Raw genomic sequence first — 21,823 nt, 5'->3', positions numbered from 1 at the left:
GTCGGCTCGGCAAACCGGTGGTGGGCAGCCCTATATTGCAAGATATCTGGAGTATGAGGAGCCCATGCGGAGTGTCATACCTCCTGAAGTTGTCTCTGCAACCCATGTCTGGGATTCAGATAGGCCAAGGAAGAATGGTGAGCATGTTTTTTTTTATTTTTTTTATAAGTTGTATTTTGTAATCTGTGTCATGTGACGTAGCATATTACTCCCATCTTCAAGTGTGTGTTTGCAAATACATTGTTTTGGGTCATGTGTTAGCTAAAAGCCAATGTAACATCTTACTTTATTGTATGTCATGTTTTTTTCACACAGATATTTAGCATGTGTAGTTTGGACTTGTTGCGTCTCTGATTTGTCCTGCAATAATGTTTTCCTTTTGGGTGTTTTTTCCGTTAAAAATTATGACTATGTTTTATATAAAAGTGATCCATGTTTTTTTTAATTAAAATAAGTCGTTGTCATGTTAGAGGCTGGAGTACTGGAAAGTGGTTTGTAAACCACTTACATGTGTACTGTAATCTTTACTGAAGGGTTTTTTTTTTAATAAGTTTTAAAAATAAATTTTTTTTTGCTTGTATTTGTTCCGTGACACCATACTGCATTTTTTTAAAACTTAACATTTGCTGTTTTTTTTGTGTGGTCATATAGTGGTAATGTGTATTTGGAGTGCCACATCACAGAGCCAATTAGATATTGCATCTGTATTATTTTTAAAAACAATACAAAAATAATTTGTGTGTTTAAAAAAAAAAAAAAAACCCCATTCCTTTAACTTGTGGCCTATGTCAGTGTCCTGTTCATGTTTGTCTGTCTTGATGTTGCCATAGTGCATATTTTTTAATTGGTATATCTGGTCCTTATGTTTTTTAAAATAAAAACCAAGCATTTCTAAAGGTATAAATGTTTATAAGCATAATGTGTGGATGTATACACAATAGCATGATTTATGAATATATCTCTTTTTATACAGTGTGTGAAAAAAACTACTACTCGGCCATTAAATCCTAACACATCTGATGATGATGACGCTGCGGAAGCAGGTAAAGTGTCCATTGTAGTATAGGGTATGCTCGTAAAGGAATGGCCATAACAAAATTGCACTTTCATTAAAAGGTCCATCAAAAGAAGTATGGAGCAGCAGAAGTGGCTCTTCTGTTAGACATCACCACAATAAACCTGTGGCCGAAAAGAAAGCAAGGTCGTCTGTCCCGCCACAAATACAGCAGGCTACCCCGCCACGAAGATTATCGTCCGTATGTTCGGTCCGGTATCCGTTCACATGGTCGACCATGTTATGGTCGACAGTCATTAGGTCGACCACTACTTGTCGACATTGACATGGTCGACATGGACACATGGTCGCCACATGAAAATGGACGACACATGAAAGGTCGACACATGAAAAGGTCGACATGAGTTTAACTTTTTTTCTTTTGGGGAACTTTTCCATACTTTACGATCCACGTGGACTACGATTGGAACGGTAATCTGTGCCGAGCGAAGCGGTAGCGGAGCGAAGGCACTATGCCCGAAGCATGGGGAGCGAAGCGAGCCATGCGAGGGGACGCGGTGCACTAATTGGGGTTCCCAGTCACTTTACGCAAAAAACGACACCAACAAAAGTTAAAAAACTCATGTCGACCTTTTCATGTGTCAACCTTTCATGTGTCGACCATTTTCATGTGTCGACCATGTGTCCAAGTCGACCATGTCAATGTCGACCAATAGTGGTCGACCTAATGAGTGTCGACCATAACATGGTCGACCATTCATACCGGAACCGGTCCCCCCACTCTATATTTTGGACACACCTCCAAGACGTCATCCACACTCCCCTCATCTTGATTGTGAGTATCAAACTGGAAAAAAAGTGTAAAATGTCAGAACATAATCATAATCAGTCATAACCGCATTAAGTCCAAACACATCCAAAACAAAAATACTTCCCGCAGTAAGTAAAAGCTGAAATGGAATCCAAACTAAATGGCCTTGTCCACATCCAGTAAAGATATGATGGTCCACTTGAGTCATACAGTATGACATTGGGTGTAAGATGCTGCAACAAAAAAGCATGTTGGTTTGTTTGTTAAAAGTAAGTTTGTTTTTCAAAAAATCTCATGTGTGCTTAAGGTAACATTGCAAAATACCAACCAAAACATTACTATGTTTGTTTGAACAAAGCTATAAGGTAACACATTATGTATTACAATGTTTTTTTTATGCTGGAGTATGTGTGAGCTACAATAAATCTAAAGTGTTTGCTTTCACAATTAAGTAGCCAGACACATTTGCCACAAGCAGGCATATGTATGTATTTAAGCTATGAGTGATTATGTTGCTAGGCAGAATAGTTTAAAGCAACAGTGAATGACGTGTTCCATGTGTAGTGGTTTTTTTTTTCATTTCACAACCATATGGATAGCTAACGGAGATATGTTTAACATTTCAGCTTCGAGTCCTGGGAACAGCATCCCTCCGCAACAACACCAACACAGTGACATGGAGGAGACAAACATCTTAGAAATGCAGCCATTAATGCAAGGAATGAGCCCCCCAGCACCTGTGAGTACACCACCACAGCAAAGCACACCACCCCCACTACAACACAGCCCAACAACACCAGGAACACAAGGCCCTGATCAGGTGTTTTGGACTATTTGGGCTAGACAGCAGGCCACTAATGAAGATTGCCTGCGTAAGCAGACACAAATGTTTGCAAGCCTACCATCTCACCTCAGAAGAATCTCAAGAAATCTGAGTCGACAAAATGAGCAAACAACCAGAATAGGCAATACCATGGAACTCATGCGTACAGACATTACACAGGTCATGGGCAATTTACAGTGCATAATGGAAGAACAGCACAGACTAATGGAAGAACAGCACAGACAACAGCAAAGTTATATGAGCATTTTTCAAAACAGTCAAAATATTAATGAAAGCATATTCAGAATAGTAGACAATCAAAATGCTGCTACACGTGAACTCAATGCCACCCTCACTAACCTGAATGAAACACTCAGATGCATGCACCAACAGCAAACAACCAGCAGTTCTGGTACGACTACTCCAAATATCACACCAGTCTCATCACCACCAAGACGGTCCACCAGAGCACGCCAACATGACAGTGCTAGAGGCAAAGGGCAGGACAAGCAGCCACCAAAAAAAACGTAACAAAAAAAAGATAGACATTTGTGATAATTAAAGTTAGCAAGTGTTTTTGATGCTTTACAAAATATCACACTTAGCTCCTTGCCCCTTTTTTAAACATCATTAATTATAAGTGCACCAAATTAATTGTTAAAAATAGTACGCACATTTATTCTTTTTCATTTTTTTGGGTATTGGAGGAGGAAAATGTTGTTGGAGCCACACATACATGTTAGCAGGAAGTAAACTGACCACTTGATTTTTTTCTAATCATTACTCTTTCTAGATTCCAATCATTCTCTTTGCCTGCAGACAATCCAAATTACAATGTTAGTGATACATATCTTAGCTATCTTATCTATACAACATTACAAGATTAACACAATTGAGTGGCGTAAAAAGCTTGTAATATGTTGCCTTTGTTTTGTTTGAAAAACATTGTCCAAATGAATGTCCGTATTGTTAGGACAGGTTTGTGTGTGCTAAAAATTATTAAGCATGTTTTACACATGATGCTGAAACAAATATGTACTTTAAAAAAAAAAATCTGTTTATAATAATGTATATGTGTGGCAAACTGTGTATTTACTTACACATCATCAAGTTTACAGCATCAAACATTAGGAAATAAATTATTCCTGATTACAGTAAGTTTGTGAGTCTTAAATATGATGTTACGTCACACATAGGGACACATGTATTCCTCAAGGCAAACATATTATATGTTGAGGAGAGTTTTTTGGGAACACAGGTTCTCAAACTCGGCCATCAGGAACCCACACAGTGCATGTTTTGCAGGTCTACTCACAGAATCACAAGTGACATAAATAGCTCCACCTGTGAACCTTTTTACATATTTAACAGAAATTTGGTTTGGTTCCGCACAGGAAAAATGTGGTAATGATGAACATAGATTAATACACAGATTGTAGAAAACTGTTCAGGGAATGACCAACGATACTAAGTTTAAATTTAAAGATTCTTAATGAAGACATCTAAATAATTATTTGAGTTGGTGGTGCTCCCAGAGTCAGTAATGGTTAAGCAAAGAGAAGAAAAAAGAAAGACTCTGTGTTGGGGCACGCTTAGAAATTTGAAATAAGTTTATTAATACTTAACATTTAATTAATAACGAATAAAAGTAATGAGGAGTTTGATACAAAAAAATTGTTCAAGAACACAAAGTAAACATATATATTGACAGAAATCAGGATAAGCCTGATACAAAATTATGGGCACCTGTGGTGAAAAATATACTGAAAGATGGACCGTTTCACCAGGGTGGCTTGTTCACTGTGTCAGGGCATAAGGAAAAATGTGTCAGGGTGATGTCACTATGGACTTCCACCAATCGGAATCCCTAGTGATGTTAAGCCCTCCCAGTTCCCTCCCTCCTCTGCCTTAAATACAGCAGCTTTTTCCTTATGCCCTGACACAGTGAACAAGCCACCCTGGTGAAACGGTCCGTCTTTCAGTATATTATTCACCACAGGTGCCCATAATTTTGTATCAGGCTTATCCTGATTTCTGTCAATATATATGTTTACTTTGTGTTCTTGAACAATTTTTTGTATCAAACTCCTCATTACTTTTATTCGTTATTAATTAAATGTTAAGTTTTAATAAACTTATTTCAAATTTCTAAGCGTGCCCCAACACAGAGTCTTTCTTTTTTCTTCTCTTTGCTTAACCTTTTTACATATGTCTGTGAGTAATTCATACACCTGTGCTTCTACTGGGTTACGAGAAAAACATGCACTGTGTGTGGTCCTGGGGGCCGAGTTTGTGATCCTGTGCATTAGGACATTACACACAATGATAAAGTGAAATACTAAATGGATGATGTGGGCTTGTAAGAAATTAGCACTGTAAGATTTCGAACACTTATCCAGACTTAATGCATGCCACTCATAATCTGTTGTTTTGATATTAAAAAGACACACAATACACATGCAACATTTGTTGACCATATAGCGAGGGTATGTTTGTATGTGTCAAGGAGACAGACACATTCTGAGTACTGGATTTTGACCAAAAAATCAAAACATCGATTTATGAAGACACAACAAATGAAATAAGCAAACCAAGCTTACCTTAGAAAAGCTATTGATGATCTGTTGCCTAACCTGCCTCCCTACATCAGTACTCCAAGTATCCCCAGATGTCTCTAATTCCTCTGCTTGCTGGCTGCTTTCTTCCTCCTCCTCAACATGTGGCAGATGTTGTTGCAAACACATGTTATGAGGAAAGCAGCAGCAGAACACAATTTGAGTCACCTTGGAGGGACTATACAACAAAAGTCCACCAGACTTATCCAGACACCGAAACCTAGATTTCAGCACACCAAAACATCTTTCTATCACATTCCGCATGGACTTATGTGCATGATTGTAATTGTGTTCAGCAGGGGTATCAGGTCGGGACAATGGAGTTAGAAGCCAAGAGAAACAGCCATATCCTCCATCACCTAAAAGACAGATATAGTAACGTGATTCATGTGAAGATACAGCAACGCATAAGTAACACACTGTGGGGCAGATGTATTAACCTGTAGAAGGCATAAGGAAGTGAAAAACCAGTGATATGTGCAAGGTAATAAAGGCAGCAGACAATCTGATCCTAAATGTTCATTTACATATTGGAGCAGATTGGCTGGTGCCTGTAACACCTTGCACAGATCACTGGTTTCTCACTTCCTTATGCCTTCTACAGGTTAATACATCTGCACCTGTATTTGGGCAAAGTATACGCAGGCCTACACATATCAAATTACATACCCAGCAGCCATCCATCTGGCATTTGTCCGTCCTCAAACTTATCAAAGAGGGATGACTGACTGAGGATGAAGGAGTCATGGCAGCCCCCAGGGTAACCAGCAACAACACTCCTTATTTTGAGATTTGCATCACAAATCACCTGCACATTTGTGGAGTGTTCAAAATGGCGGTTTGTATATATGTGCTGCCTGCCCCTAGGTGGTCTCAGCTGAATGTGTGTGCAATCTATGGCTCCAAGCACATTGGGCATGCCAGCCAGCTCATAGAAATCTACCCTGACGGCATGCCACTGAGACTCCTGCGTAGGGAAGCAGATTGAGGCCTCGATGTGTGGCTGCAAAACAGCCAAAACCTGTGTGAACATTTTAAAGAACAATAAACTTGAGATTTTAGGACAGAACTGGCCACCGAGAAATTAAAACAAACACAAAACAGAAGAGGTTGTTAGGTATACATCACCTGTGTTAAGATTCTGGAAAATTTGGGCTGTGAGATTCCTATCACATTCCCAGACACAGTCTGAAAGCTGCCAGTAGCCAGAAAGTGCAACACAGCCAGGAGTTTGTGCAGGCCTGAGACAGGGCGAGAGCGTGCTGTCTCAGGGTCTAGGCCCAGTTTGCCAAGGTCATACAGACGGAAAATGTTGTTACGATTTAGACGGAACATCTGTATGACCTTTTCATCGGACAATGCGTTCAAGTTTAAACGCCCCCTAAAAAAACGAGGCCTGCGCAGCCTCCGCGGAACCTGTACAACCTGCTGACCATGTTCAGTTTCTTGGCCCTGGTTACTTACAGGCTGATGTCTGAGTCTGAGGAATCCCACAGCACACAAAAGATCACTGGCCCACAGTCCTGCTGCCATTTCTGAGTGTAGGTGTATTGAAATGGGCCTAACATCCTTTTATAGGCATCCTAATTCAGGTGTGAGTGATTTTTTATTTGCAACACATGTAAACACGACTGAAAAAAGCAGGTCTATTTTTTTGCCGCTTTTTTTAACGAATCACAAAAAAATACGACCGCATTTGAGCCCTCAGAGACTAACACCCAAATACGAATGAATAGTGAATTCCCGTATTCTATGAAATAACAGCCGCGTTTGACCGATGGTCTATTCATTCGTATTTCGGAACGTTGTCATTCAAACCATTACGAATAGACCAGACACTGCCGAGATTGGTGCTTAGTGAATTCCCGGATTGGGACTTAGAAAAAAAAACACAAATCGACCAAACTCGGACTTTTAGTAAATACTGGCCCAGGTCCTTCGTGGCCAATCTGGAAAAATGAAAATTGTTCTCACTCCTCTTTTTCTTATTATTCTCAACACCATGGGTATGAGAGGAAGAGGAGGAAATACATAGACCGACTGGAACACCCACGGTGTCACTAGGGCGTCTACAGCTACCGCCTGAGGGTCTTTTGATCTGGCACAATAACTCTGTAGCTTTTTGTTGAGGCGGGACGCCATCATGTCTATCTGGGGCAGTCCCCACTGACTTGCAATCTGTGCGAAGACTTCCTGATGAAGTCCCCACTCTCCTGGATGCAGGTCGTGTCTGCTGAGGAAGTCTGCTTCCCAGTTGTCCACTCCCGGAATGAACACTGCTGTCAGTGCGCTTACATGATTTTCTGCCCAGCGAAGAATCCTGGCGGCTTCCGCCATTGCCACTCTGCTCCTGGTGCCGCCTTGGCGGTTTACATGAGCCACTGTGGTGATGTTGTCTGACTGGATCAGAACTGGTTGGTCGCGAAGTAAGGTCTCCGCTTGACGTAGGGCGTTGTATATGGCCCTCAGTTCCAGGATGTTGATGTGAAGATAAGTCTCTTGACTTGACCAAAGGCCTTGGAAATTTCTTCCCTGTGTGACTGCTCCCCAACCGCGGAGGCTCGCGTCCGTGGTCACCAGGATCCAATCCTGAATGCCGAACCTGCGGCCCTCTAGAAGGTGAGCACTCTGCAGCCACCACAGGAGAGAAACCCTGGCTCTGGGGGACAGGGTGATCAACTGATGAATTTGTAGATGTGACCCGGACCACTTGCCCAGTAGGTCCCATTGGAAAGTCCTCGCATGGAACCTGCCGAAGGGAATGGCTTCGTATGATGCCACCATCTTTCCCAGGACTCGAGTGCAGTGATGCACTGACACCTGTTTTGGCTTCAATAGGTTCCTGACCAGAGTCATGAGTTCCTGAGCTTTTTATATCGGAAGATAAACCATTTTCTGGTCTGTATCCAGAATCATGCCCAAGAAGGTCAAACGAGTCGTAGGAACCAACTGCGACTTCGGGATATTGAGAATCCAGCCGTGTTGCTGTAACACCTTCAGTGAAAGTGAGACGCTGTTCAGCAACTGCTCTCTTGATCTCGCTTTTATGAGGAGATCGTCCAAGTACGGGATAATTGTGACACCCTGCTTGCGCAGGAGCACCATCATTTCCGCCATTACCTTGGTGAAAATTCTCGGGGCCGTGGAAAGCCCAAGCGGCAACGTCTGAAATTGGTAATGACAACCCTGTACCGCAAATCTCAGGTACTCCTGATGAGGTGGATACATGGGAACATGAAGGTACGCATCCTTTATGTCCAGAGATACCATAAAATCCCCCCCCCTTCCAGGCTGGCGATGACCGCCCTGAGCGATTCCATCTTGAACTTGAACCTTTTAAAGTATAGGTTAAGGGATTTTAAATTTAAAATGGGTCTGACCGAACCGTCCGGTTTCAGGACTACAAACAGGGTTGAGTAATAATCCCCTCCCTTGTTGAAGTAGGGGAACCTTGACCACCACCTGTTGAAGATACAATTAGTGAATTGCATTTACCATTATTTCCCTTTCTGGGGAAGAAGTCAGCAGGGCCGATTTGAAAAACCAGCGAGGAGGCACCTCTTCGAATTCCAGCTTGTAACCCTGAGAAACAATTTCTATTGCCCAGGGATCCACCTGTGAGTGAACCCAGATGTGGCTGAATATTTGAAGACGTGCCCCCACTGGGGCGGACTCCATTAGCGGAGCCCCAGCGTCATGCGTTGGATTTTGTAGAGGCCGGGGAGGACTTCCGTTCCTGGGAACTAGCTGTGTTGTGCAGCTTCTTTCCTCTGCCCTTACCTCTGGCAAGAAAGGACGCACCTCGCACTTTCTTGTTTCTCTGTGACTGAAAGGACTGCATCTGATAATGTGGTGCTTTCTTAGGCTGTGAGGGAATATAAGGCAAAATTTTTGATTTACCAGCTGTAGCTGTGGAGACCAGGTCCGAGAGATCTTCCAGAAACAATTCCTCACCCTTGTAAGGTAAAACCTCCATATGCCTCTTTGAGTCGGCATCACCTGTCCATTGCCGGGTCGATAGGACTCGTCTAGCAGAAATCGACATAGCGTTGATTCTAGAACCCAGTAGGCCAAAGTCTCTGTGAAAATCTCTCATATATAAGACAGCATCGTTAATATGACCCCTGGTCAATAAAATGGTACCCTTATCCAGGGTATCAATTTCCGTCGATAAGGTACCTATCCACGCTGCTACAGCGCTACAAACTCCAGCCGACACTATTGCCGGTCTGAGTAAGGTACTAGAATGTGTGTAAATGGACTTTAAGGGAGCCTGCTGTTTGCGATCAGCAGGATCCCTGAGGGTAGCCATATCTTGGGATGGCAGCTTTACTCTTTTGGATAAGCGTGTCCACGCTTTTTTCCCCCCCTTGCGGAAGATTCTCACCATATCCTGTCCTTAGTCGGGAAAGGATACACCCTAAGAATCCTTTTGGGAATCTGCTGTTTCCTGTCTGGATATTCCCAAGCCTTTTCAATAACTCGTTCATGAGATGGGGGAAAGGTTACCTCAGGTTTCTTTACCCTATACATGTGTACCTTCGTGTCAGGGACAGGGGGTTTCTCTGTGATATGAAAAACATCTTTTATTACAATAATCATATATTGAATACTATTTGCCAATTCTGGCTGTAACTTTGCATCATCGTAGTCGACACTGGAGTCAGAATCCGTGTCGGCGTCTTTGTCTGCTATTCTGGATAGTGGGCGCTTTTGAGACCCCGGATGTCCCTGTGACATAGGGGAAAGGCAGGGTTTGACGCCTGTACATTCCCTAGACTCAGTGCAATAAATTCACCTTAGCACTAAAACATTCCACATATCCAAAGAGTCAGGTGTCAGTGTTGCCGATGGAGACACCACAGTCATTAACTCCACCTCCTCCCTATGATAGCCTTTTACCTCAGACATGCCGACACACGCGTACCGACACACCACACACTCAGGGAATCCTCTTATCTGAAGACAGTTCCCCCACAAGGCCCTTTGGAGAGACAGAGAGAGAGTATGCCAGCACACACCCAGCGCTATATGACCCAGGAAAAAAACCACACAATATGTTTACCCAGATAGCGCTGTAATCTTTATTTTTGCCCCAAATTATGTGCCCCCCCTTCTTTAAAACCCTCTTCCACTGTGGATAAGCAGGGGAGAGTCCGGGAAGCTTCCTCTCAGCGCTGTGCTGTGGAGAAAATGGCGCTGGTGAGTGCTGAGGAAGAAGCCCCGCCCCCTCAGCGGTGGGCTTCTGTCCCGCTAAAATATATAAAGAACTGGCGGGGGGCTCTTTATATATACAGTGCCTAGCTATATATATCTTCTTTTGCCAGAAATTGAGGTTATATTGCTGCCCAGGGTGCCCCCCTGCGCCCTGCACCCTTACAGTGACTGCCGTTTGTGTGTGCTGTGTGGGAGCAATGGCGCACAGCTTAACTGCTGTGCTTTACCTCAGTGAAGATCTGAAGTCTTCTGCCGCCTCTGAAGTCTTCTTTCTTCTCATACTCACCCGGCTTCTATCTTCCGGCTCTGTGAGGAGGACGGCGGCGCGGCTCCGGGACGAACTTCAGGGTGAGATCTGTGTTCCGACTCCCTCTGGAGCTAATGGTGTCCAGTAGCCTAAGAAGCAGAGCCTTGAAACTCACAGAAGTAGGTCTGCTTCTCTCTCCTCAGTCCCACAATGCAGGGAGTCTGTTGCCAGTAGGCTCCCTGAAAATAAAAAACCTAACAAAATACTTTCTTTCAGGAAACTCAGGAGAGCTCCCTGTAATGCACCCAGTCTCCTCTGGGCACAGTAGTAAACTGAGGTCTGGAGGAGGGGCATAGAGGGAGGAGCCAGTGCACACCCATACCTAAAGTCTTTTTTAAAGTGCCCATGTCTCCTGCAGAGCCCGTCTATTCCCCATGGTCCTTACGGAGTCCCCAGCATCCTCTAGGACGTAAGAGAAATCTGGGATATCATTCCCTTAATAGAAGCCACCCACTGGGGTTCGGATTCAGAAGGCTGAGACAGTATATTGCATTCCTGAGTACAAGGAATAGACTCTTCTGGAGTAGATACGTACTCTGCAGCACAAGACACAGAGTCCCTAGACATGGCAATGTGAGATATTTCATACACACACAGGAAAATGTCAGACACAGTTTACCCCAAGTTCCTTCAGAGAGACACAGAGTTAAGGAGCCAGCACACACAGCGCCCCAGTAGGCAGTTATATAATAAAAGCCTGGCGCTGACTGAGTAACCTTAATAGACTACCCAGTCCTTAAAGTGAATAAACACTCCCCCCCCCCCCCCCCCTTCCTTATAACACCCTGGTACTACACAAGATAGCTGGAGTTGTGGAGGGTCAGCGCTCCCTGTCAGCGTCTCTGATCTGTGGTCTACAGGGAGAAAATGGCGCTGGTGAGTGCTGGATCCGCTCTGAGAAGAAGCTCTGCCCCCTAAAATGGCGCATATTCCCGCACAAGAATTATACAGGCCTGAGGTATCGCATGCTAGCAGCAGTACAGAGTCCCTGATAGCTTAGATGACCAGTCTGTAGGGTATTGCGCTGGCCCAGGGCGCCCCTCACAGCGCCGCACCACAGTACCGCTGAGCCCTCCGGGGCACAGCATCAGCGCTGCGCTCGTACCCTGATGCCGCCATTCTCACCAGCTCCCCGCTTGTTGGGGCGCCGGCGTCCAACTCACCACCAACGTCTTCTGGCTGTTAGGGGATGTCGGCAGTGCTGCGGGAGCGAGCGGTCGCCTTGGGGGCTTGCGATTGACACCCGCAGGAGCTCAGGGTCCTGTCAGCGTAGATAGGGGCCATTAACTTCAGAGGGTTGGATCCTACTCCCCCCTTTAAGTCCCACGAAGCAGGGAGGCTGTTGCCAGCAGCCTCCCTGTGCCTAACGCTTAATAAAAAAAAAATAATAAGATTTTAAACCTACCGGTAAATCTTTTTCTCGTAGTCCGTAGAGGATGCTGGGACTCCGTAAGGACCATGGGGATAGATGGGCTCCGCAGGAGACATGGGCAATTTAAAAAAGACTTTGGATCTGGGTGTGCACTGGCTCCTCCCTCTATGCCCCTCCTCCAGACCTCAGTTAGAGAAACTGTGCCCAGAGGAGACGGACAGTACGAGGAAAGGATTTTAGTTAATCTAAGGGCAAGATTCATACCAGCCACACCAATCACACCGTATAACCTGTGATATACAATCTAGTTAACGGTATGAACAACAACATATCATCGGTCCATAACCGACGAAACTATAACATAACCCTTATGAAAGCAACAACTATATACAAGTCTTGCAGAAATAGTCCGCACTTGGGACGGGCGCCCAGCATCCTCTACGGACTACGAGAAAAAGATTTACCGGTAGGTTTAAAATCTTATTTTCTCTTACGTCCTAGAGGATGCTGGGACTCCGTAAGGACCATGGGGATTATACCAAAGCTCCCAAACGGGCGGGAGAGTGCGGATGACTCTGCAGCACCGATTGAGCAAACAGGAGGTCCTCCTCAGCCAGGGTATCAAACTTATAGAACTTTGCAAAGGTGTTTGACCCCGACCAAGTAGCAGCTCGGCACAGCTGTAGTGCCGAGACCCCTCGGGCAGCCGCCCAAGACAAGCCCACCTTCCTAGTGGAATGGGCCTTAACCGATTTTGGTAACGGCAATCCTGCCGTAGAATGCGCCTGCTGAATCGTGTTACAGATCCAGCAAACAATAGTCTGCTTTGAAGCAGGGCCGCCAACCTTGTTGGCTGCATACAGGACAAACAGTGCTTCTGTTTTGCTGATCCTAGCCGTTCTGGCCACGTAAATCTTCAAAGCCCTGACCACATCAAGGGACTCGGAATCCTCAAAGTTCCGTGTAGCCACAGGCATGACAAAAGGTTGGTTCATATGAAAGGATGAGACCGCCTTAGGTAGGAATTGAGGACGGCTCCGCAATTCCGCTCTATCCATATGGAAAACCAGATAGGGGCTTTTATGTGATAAAGCCGCCAATTCCGAAACTCGCCTAACCGAAGCCAAGGCTAACAACATGACCACCTTCCAAGTGAGATATTTCAACTCCACTGTTCTAAGTGGTTCAAACCAATGTGACTTAAGAAAACTTAACACCACGTTAAGGTCCCAAGGCGCCACCGGAGGCACAAAAGGAGGCTGAATATGCAGTACTCCCTTCACAAAAGTCTGTACTTCAGGCAGAGAGGCCAATTCTTTTTGAAAGAAAATGGATAAGGCCGAAATCTGAACTTTAATGCAGCCTAACTTTAGGCCCAAATTCACTCCAGTCTGTAGGAAGTGAAGAAAACGGCCTAGATGGAATTCTTCCATAGGAGCATTCCTGGCCTCGCACCAAGAAACATATTTTCGCCATATCCGGTGTTAATGTTTAGATGTCACGCCCTTCCTAGCCTGTATTAGCGTAGGAATGACCTCATCCGGAATACCTTTTTCCGCTAGGATCCGACGTTCAACCGCCATGCCGTCAAACGCAGCCGCGGTAAGTCTTGGAACAGACAGGGACCCTGTTGCAACAGGTCCTGTCTTAGAGGAAGAGGCCATGGATCTTCTGTGAGCATTTCCTGCAGATCCGGATACCAGGTCCTTCGTGGCCAATCCGGAACAATGAGTATTGTTCTCACTCCTCTTTTTCTTATTATTCTCAACGCCTTGGGTATGAGAGGAAGAGGAGGAAATACATAGACCGACTGGAACACCCACGGTGTCACTAGGGCGTCCACAGCTACCGCCTGAGGATCTCTTGACCTGGCGCAATACCTTTGTAGCTTTTTGTTGAGACGGGACGCCATCATGTCTATTTGGGGCAATCCCCACCGACTTGCAATCTGTGCGAAGACTTCCTGATGAAGTCGCCACTCTCCTGGATGCAGGTCGTGTCGGCTGAGGAAGTCTGCTTCCCAGTTGTCCACTCCCGGAATGAACACTGCTGACAGTGCACTTACATGATTCTCCGCCCAGCGAAGAATTCTGGTGGCTTCCGCCATCGCCACTCTGCTCCTGGTGCCGCCTTGGCGGTTTACATGAACTACTGCGGTGACGTTGTCCGACTGAATCAGCACCGGTCGGTCGCGAAGTAATGTCTCCGCTTGACGTAGGGCGTTGAATATGGCCCTCAGTTCCAGGATGTTGATGTGAAGATAAGTCTCTTGACTTGACCAAAGGCCTTGGAAATTTCTTCCCTGTGTGACTGCTCCCCAACCGCGGAGGCTCGCGTCCGTGGTCACCAGGATCCAATCCTGAATGCCGAACCTGCGGCCCTCTAGAAGGTGAGCACTCTGCAGCCACCACAGGAGAGAAACCCTGGCCCTAGGGAACAGGGTGATCCGCTGATGCATGTGCAAATGTGACCCGGACCATTTGTCCAATAGGTCCCACTGGAAAGTCCTTGCATGGAACCTGCCGAAGGGAATGGCTTTGTATGTCGCCACCATTTTTCCCAGGACTTGAGTGCAATGATGCACTGACACTTGTTTCGGCTTCAACAGGTTCTTGACTAGAGTCATGAGTTCCTGCGCCTTTTCTTCTGGAAGTAAAACCCTTTTCTGGTCTGTGTCCAGAATTATGCCCAAGAAGGACAGGCGCGTCGTAGGATCCAGCTGCGACTTTGGAATATTGAGAATCCAGCCGTGTCGCTGTAACACCTTCAGTGAAAGGGATACGCTGTTCTGCAACTTCTCCCGTGATCTCGCTTTTATGAGATCGTCCAAGTACGGGATAAATGTGACACCCTGCTTTCGCAGGAGTACCATCATTTCCGCCATTACCTTGGTGAAAATTCTCGGGGCCGTGGAAAGCCCAAACGGCAACGTCTGAAATTGGTAATGACAATCCTGTATCGCAAATCTCAGGTACGCCTGATGAGGAGGATATATGGGAACATGCAGGTATGCATCCTTTATGTCCAGCGATACCATAAAATCCCCCCCTTCCAGGCTGGCGATGACCGCTCTGAGCGATTCCATCTTAAACTTGAACCGTTTTAAGTAAAGGTTCAGGGATTTTAAATTCAAAATGGGTCTGACCGAACCGTCCGGTTTCGGGACCACAAACAGGGTTGAGTAGTACCCCTTCCCCCTCTGAAGCAGGGGAACCTCGGCCACCACTTGTTGAAGACACAATTTTTGAATCGCCTGTAACACTATCTCCCTTTCCAGGGGAGAAGTTGGTAGCGCCGATTTGAAAAACCGGCGAGGAGGCACCTCTTCGAATTCCAGCATGTATCCCTGGGAAACAATTTCCATTGCCCAGGGATCCACCTGTGATTGAAAAGTCGAAGACGTGCCCCCACTGGAGCGGACTCCCTCAGGGGAGCCCCAGCGTCATGCGGTGGATTTTGCAGTGGCCGGGGAGGACTTCTGTTCCTGGGAACTAGCTGTGTTGTGCAGCTTTTTTCCTCTGCCCTTACCCCTGGCAAGAAAGGACAATCCACGTACTCTTTTGCTTTTATTTGAACGAAAGGACTGCATTTGATAATGAGGCGCTTTCTTAGATTGTGAGGGAACATAAGGCAAAAAATTCGATTTACCTGCCGTAGCTGTGGAGACGAGGTCCGAGAGGCCCTCTCCAAACAATTCCTCACCCTTGTACGGCAAAAACTCCATATGCCTCTATGAGTCGGCATCCCCCGTCCACTGTCGGGTCCATAAGACTCGCCTAGCAGAAATGGACATATAGTTTATTCTGGAACCCAGTAAACTAATGTCTCTTTGAGCATCTCTCATATATAAGACAGCATCTTTTATATGCCCTAGGGTCATTAAAATGGTATCCTTATCAAGGGTCTCAATATCCGCTGATAAAGAATCTGTCCATGCTGCTACAGCACTGCAAACCAAGGCCGACGCAATTGCCGGCCTGAGTGTCGAAGTCGGAAAATATTACAAACCCGCACTACACATACAGACACCATTCAGAGTGGCTTCTGTGCGGTTGCGTATTAGCCGTGCGTGCGCACACCCGGACGCTGCATACATTGGCTCGTGAAGCCCTGCGTATTAGCGTGGGGTGTGGGTAAATACGGTGACATACGCAGTCGCATAGAAAGGCCCCCAAAGCCATGTTCCATATTCAATCCTTATAGTACAGAATTTGTACAGACTGTAATCTTCAAAGGCAAGTTACTGTTCACACACAAGCTAATCAAACCACACATACACATTCTTCTAAAACAATGTCTTGAATATATCAAGACGTCTTGTTTACGCAAAGGTTTGTGATCATGAAACAGGCACCCTGATCTGTGAGGAAAGTAAATATCTCTAGTTATCCTTATTGTTTCAGAGTGTATACTGAAGACAACACAAATCGAACAAGTCATCGTTTGGTGGGAGCCAGAACAATGGAAGACAAATATCCCAATAGATACACATAAGCCTGCGTTTTCAAATTATTAACTACAGGCAGCCTGCAGTCTAGAAAACCTTTGATATAATAGCAGGGAAACACTTATGGATATATATATATATATATATATATATTTATTTGTGTGTATCTTGAGAATGGTTGGTCATTTCATGTGTAGGATCATGTTGCTTGGAGATAGCATGACAGGGTAACATAATGAACATGGAAATATCTGTCACACATTGCATGTTTCCCAAACTTGGTGCACACATTGCACATAGTCTCCCCTTTGCCCTCATGCAACTTTTACTTATTTGCAAGGCACAACAAGGGAATTATAGACCTTTACAGTATGCGAGGGGACAGTAACTGATCAGAGCATCATGCATGGTATCTACGTGTTCGAATAATTATGAGTAATAATCCGGTGTTGGTTTGGAGAAGATCGCATGTCGTTGCGAAGTTATTCGCAAAGGCAGATTAAAGGTATATTTGTGTTTATTATGTGTAACACCCCTTTACCTGGGTTTTCTGGGTAATGGTGTGTATTTAAACTCTTCCTGCTTTGCAATGCTTCTCACCTTGTACTTCTCTTGGTATTAGTGCCTCCACCCGAATCTTGACGTGACGTGCTCTTCTGGGACGTGTTCAATTTCAGGAACACCAGAGGAAGATCGGGAAACCCCCTGCCCACCACGTGCTTAGACCGCCCCCACTACGGAATATATCACACGGATATGTTGCAAAAGCCACCCTGGCACATTTATTAAAGGGTCTGGAATAGAAATTGCTTTTATGCATTTATATACAAGGTGCTATAGTAGATCAATAAAAGAGGACATATACTAAGTAGGCATAGAGAAACATATTGGTCAGTAATGCACCCACATATCTAAAGGGTGTATAATGCAGTAATAAGAAAAAATGGACATAACACATGAATCTGCTTTCTCCTGACTTTGGTATTGTTAGGTTCCTGGTGCTCAGAACAAGGGAGATGTTATGAAGTGAGTCCAGAGCACCAGGACGTAATACTGGATTTGGTGAAATGGAACGGGAATAGCCCCTGGCACCCTACCTCCGTTGTTTTACCCGTGTTGTCAATTCACGCTTGCAGGACTATGGTTTCTTGGGTCCATGGCAGCCGCGTTTGAAGGGCGGATTAGGTCTGCCCAACTCCGATGCCCCCTCAGGTCTTAAAGAGAGACAAAGCGTGAACTGAGACAGGGTAATAACAAGGGGCCCTCTAACTGAAACAACCAAAGCCAGGGGCTACTAACTAGCCTAAAACTAAATGTATGTGCGGCTTGCCGCCAAAGGAAAAGAACAACGAAGGAAATGCTGACCACACGCCGACACAATACTTTTGTGTACCGGCGGTGACAGCATAAGCAGAACCCTCTGCAAAACACCAGTGACAGATACAACCAAGGAATACAGCGGCCTAGGCCGACGGACGCGGCAAAGCCGCTACTCACGGAACCTATACAAATACTGGCAAACGGACAGGAACCCCAATGCTGCCGACACAGACTCTCAGAACTGGAGGACAGGCAGAATCCCAAACGACAGACCGGTGGACACCAAGAAGCCAGAAACTCGACCAGGCATAGGCAAAGCCACAGGACTTCTGGACAGGAACGCTTCATGGCAGGACACGGGATCAGACACAGGAATCGACACAGGAAGCAGCTAGTCAGACACTGCTAGACAGGAGCTCAGGAATTGGCAGGAACAAGCTCAGAACTCAAACACTCTGGAAGACTGGAAACCTAGAAATATCACCAGCGTCTGTGAATTGCACTCAGCCAGCATATAACAGAGAGGCCTAATTAATTATGTCATGCAGCTGCCCTGTTGCATGGCTCCAAACTGACAAGATGCAATTAGCAGCCAGGTGAGGCTGAACACATGGGAACAAGCTGCAATTACACAGACTCACCACCGGCAGCAAACAAGAGTATTCTTAAACAGAGCAACGGGAAATCCTGGCCTGCAAGACAACTTATAAACATAAAATAGGAATGAACCACTACCTGTGGTTCATAACAGGTATGCAGATAACACCCTGGCCTTTGCAATCACTGACTGGGTAATGACAACTTCAAACAGCAGTATCACAAGGAATTTACACATACCACACACAGCATTAGACAATACATCCCCCACTATAGTGCACTGTTATTTCAGAGTTCATTATCTTCTGCATGCTATTGCTTGAAAGAGACTGCACTTTAAAAGGTTCCAATTGGCACTTTCAGCAACGCTGGTACTTGTAGTTCCACAAACTGATTCTTGGTGAAATCACACACTTGGTTAGCTACTATTTAGCTGTCTTTACCAAGAAACATAACACTGTAAACTGTTACTTAGCTCACATTCCTCCAAAGTGTGTCCCTCTGCAAACTGTCCTCTCCCGAGGTCAAAAAGGAAGGTTTGAAATGCATTATCCTCTGTAGGCCACTTAACTTCATCAGACTGGGGTCCCCCCTTTCAGTAGGGCTCTTTCTGTGCAGTCACGTTGACTTCTTCCCCAGTATTCTCCAGTCATTGCCAGCTGCATCTTAGCTATATCCAAGACATGGTTACTTCTCTCTCCTGGCCCATCTCCTCCTCCACTCCTCTGGACAAAAGCATTCCATTCTCCACTCCCCCCTCCCCATGCCCTGTTCATCCACCCCCCGACAGCCTCTGCGTGTCTCTCTGTATATCCTCTGAAACCCAAGACTGTCTGGGAGATGTAGTCTCTGAACACAAAATGTCCGGTGTCCAATTTCACATTTGCTGCCTGTCATAAGCGCTGGGCACTACATATGTACTTGGTATGCGGTGGGAAGCCAGAGCTGACCAGCAGTACACACCCCTTGATCAAGGCATCGCCCATATCTTCAAACCGACCAATGACCTCTCCTGTACTGTAAACGACCATCCCTCCAACCAATCGGTGGAGAGCATACAACCCCATTGTATTGTATTTTGGGCAAGGGTATATAAACCTTGCACCTGGGCCGGTCGCTCTCTCTCTCTCTTGCTCTAAGGTCATCTTTCCAGATTCACTAGAGGACTGGATCCGGGTTGCGCAGGCGAACAAATGTACATATCATTGGGTGTGACTCTCTCTCTGTGATTGAATTGTATTGTGTTGTACCATTTATATTTTAACTTATTGTAACCCCCTTTTACAAATATATTATTACTTGTTGCTGCTTTGGACCACAACATACAATCAAATACTGGTGTCGCATTCAGTTTCTGTTGAGCGTTTGTATAGTGTAATTGCCACACCTAGAGCTGCCTCGTGCTCTCAGCGTGTCGGTCTGTGTGTATGCACTGAGTGTAAGCTGCACGGCTATTCCGGCGTGTGTACGCAAAGTGCGTGCACAGTACGGGACTGTGTACGCTAACTGGGGACAGAGTACGTAGGTAAAGGATTTATTACAGCGGCCGCAGCGGCTTCAGTTACAGTGTGCAATAGGGGTTAGTGGCTACTTTCCAAGAAGTATATCGAACTTCTCAGTTGAGGGCATCATCCGGCTCGTCTCATACCCGGCTTTTGCACAACATTACAGGCGCTTGCCAGCAGCAAGGGTGGATTAGCATTATTATATTGTGTTGAGCTATCTTGTGCTGCTGAACCGCGCCTGTACTGCATTGGTTAGGGATGCTGGCGTGAACTGCAAGGACAAAGGAAAAAAAAAAAGCCATTTAAAAGTTTGTTGTTTTTTCTTTTGCACATGTAACCTTGCATAAAGGCGCACACAGCGTACCCATACTTTGCATCCATCCCACATATTGTTGCCATAGGTTATAACGGTCATTTATAGGTTTGTGTGAAACCAGATACATCTGTGTTGCTATATACATTTGAAGTAACTGTGTTAATGATATAGTTGTAAGAACACAAAACGCAGCTCTGGCCTAGTCTTTTAGGTTAAACAGAGCAATTGTGGGGTGTGTTCGTGAGCGACAATAGTTTATATCGCTCACATTTATACTGTGTGATTTGTTTTAGTGCGGGCGCACTTTTGTACACGTGGCCCGGACAAAGTACGTGAGCGCGCACAAGCGTGAAAAGGCACGTGCGGTTGCGTAATTACGCAAGTTGCGTAAGATCGCTAATGCCAAGGACAAACCACACAATTGTTCAATTTAAAGCGGAGTAGTAGATGTTTATCTACAAATAGCACATAACTATCCGGTTTCAAACGCAGATTAGAATAACATTGATAAAGTGTGTTACCTCTGGGGAAAGCTATTAGTTAACAGGAAAGGATATTTTTCTGATCAGAAAACTATAGAGTGTTAGTGTGGGCTGAAAAAGGTGTGAATGTATTGAACCCCGCTTGGTGAACTTGGTGAACTCGGTGAACTCTGTGAAACTCTGTGAACTTGGTGAGCACGGTCTAGGTGAACACGTGCAACGGAGTGTGATAAAGCTTTGTGAAGTTGTTGTTTTAAAGGTTTTTTTCTTGGTATTACACTCCGGCTGTTTTGGAGCACAGTGTGAAGACTCCAGTGATCCTACTACTTATAGATAGCAAGTGTCTATAAGCGGTACGATTGGACCGCACGGTTGTGTGAGCGATACGTGGCACAACGTGATATGAAGTTTTGCATATTTGTGCGTAAATCTCGTCATCATACGCGTTGTGTAAAGCACATGCAAGCGTGATTTGTGTAAAAATTGTCTTTTAGGCAGATATTCACTGGGTACGGTAAGTTACTCCTAAAGGCCCAGGGGATATAGGCCGAAGTAGGGCCTGCACTGGCTACGCATGTCTGCTAAATAGGGCGGATCCGTGGTACTCGGAGCAGAAGAAGTTAGTGGAAGAACTTTGAGGACTTCCACCGTTAGACTACTGTGTTTGGAGCATTTTAGGAAGTTTTCCCGTGTTAAAAGGGTCCACAATGGGAGCCAAGTGCACAACACAGGGACGTTCCTCAGTCAGGGTTCAGACAGCAGAATTGAGACCCAGGGGGTCAGCTCGGTTGGTAATGTGGGGGAAGTATGGTCCCCACACTGAGACCTTTTGTGATGAATGGACACGAATGACTGTGGGGGATAAAGCATAATTTCCTGGGATAGGTAGTTTTGATCCAGAGGTACTACACAATGTAAGGATTAGAATATGTCTGCTCAAATCCAGAAAGCAAAGGGTAAGGCATACAGATTGTTTAAACTTGTGGCAACAAGAGG

The 21,823-nt window shown here is 45.3% G+C and overlaps 1 protein-coding gene and 1 long non-coding RNA gene across 6 annotated transcripts in view; both read right to left on the bottom strand.

Annotated features, from left to right (window-relative positions):
• Positions 1 to 21,823, bottom strand: part of RAD21L1 (RAD21 cohesin complex component like 1) — a 619,411-nt gene that overhangs the window by 255,769 nt on the left and 341,819 nt on the right. The gene's annotated exons all lie outside the window — the stretch shown is intronic.
• Positions 1,748 to 5,619, bottom strand: LOC135055282 (uncharacterized). Its single transcript, XR_010243708.1, has 3 exons — positions 5,250 to 5,619; positions 3,324 to 3,462; positions 1,748 to 2,059 (listed from the first exon to the last, which is right to left on the bottom strand). It is a non-coding gene; the product is annotated as an uncharacterized LOC135055282 (long non-coding RNA).

Source organism: Pseudophryne corroboree, chromosome 3 (genome assembly GCF_028390025.1).
Source record: "Pseudophryne corroboree isolate aPseCor3 chromosome 3, aPseCor3.hap2, whole genome shotgun sequence".
NCBI lineage: Eukaryota > Metazoa > Chordata > Amphibia > Anura > Myobatrachidae > Pseudophryne > Pseudophryne corroboree.
Note: the sequence above shows the minus strand (reverse complement) of the source record. Positions and strands in the feature narration are given on the sequence as shown.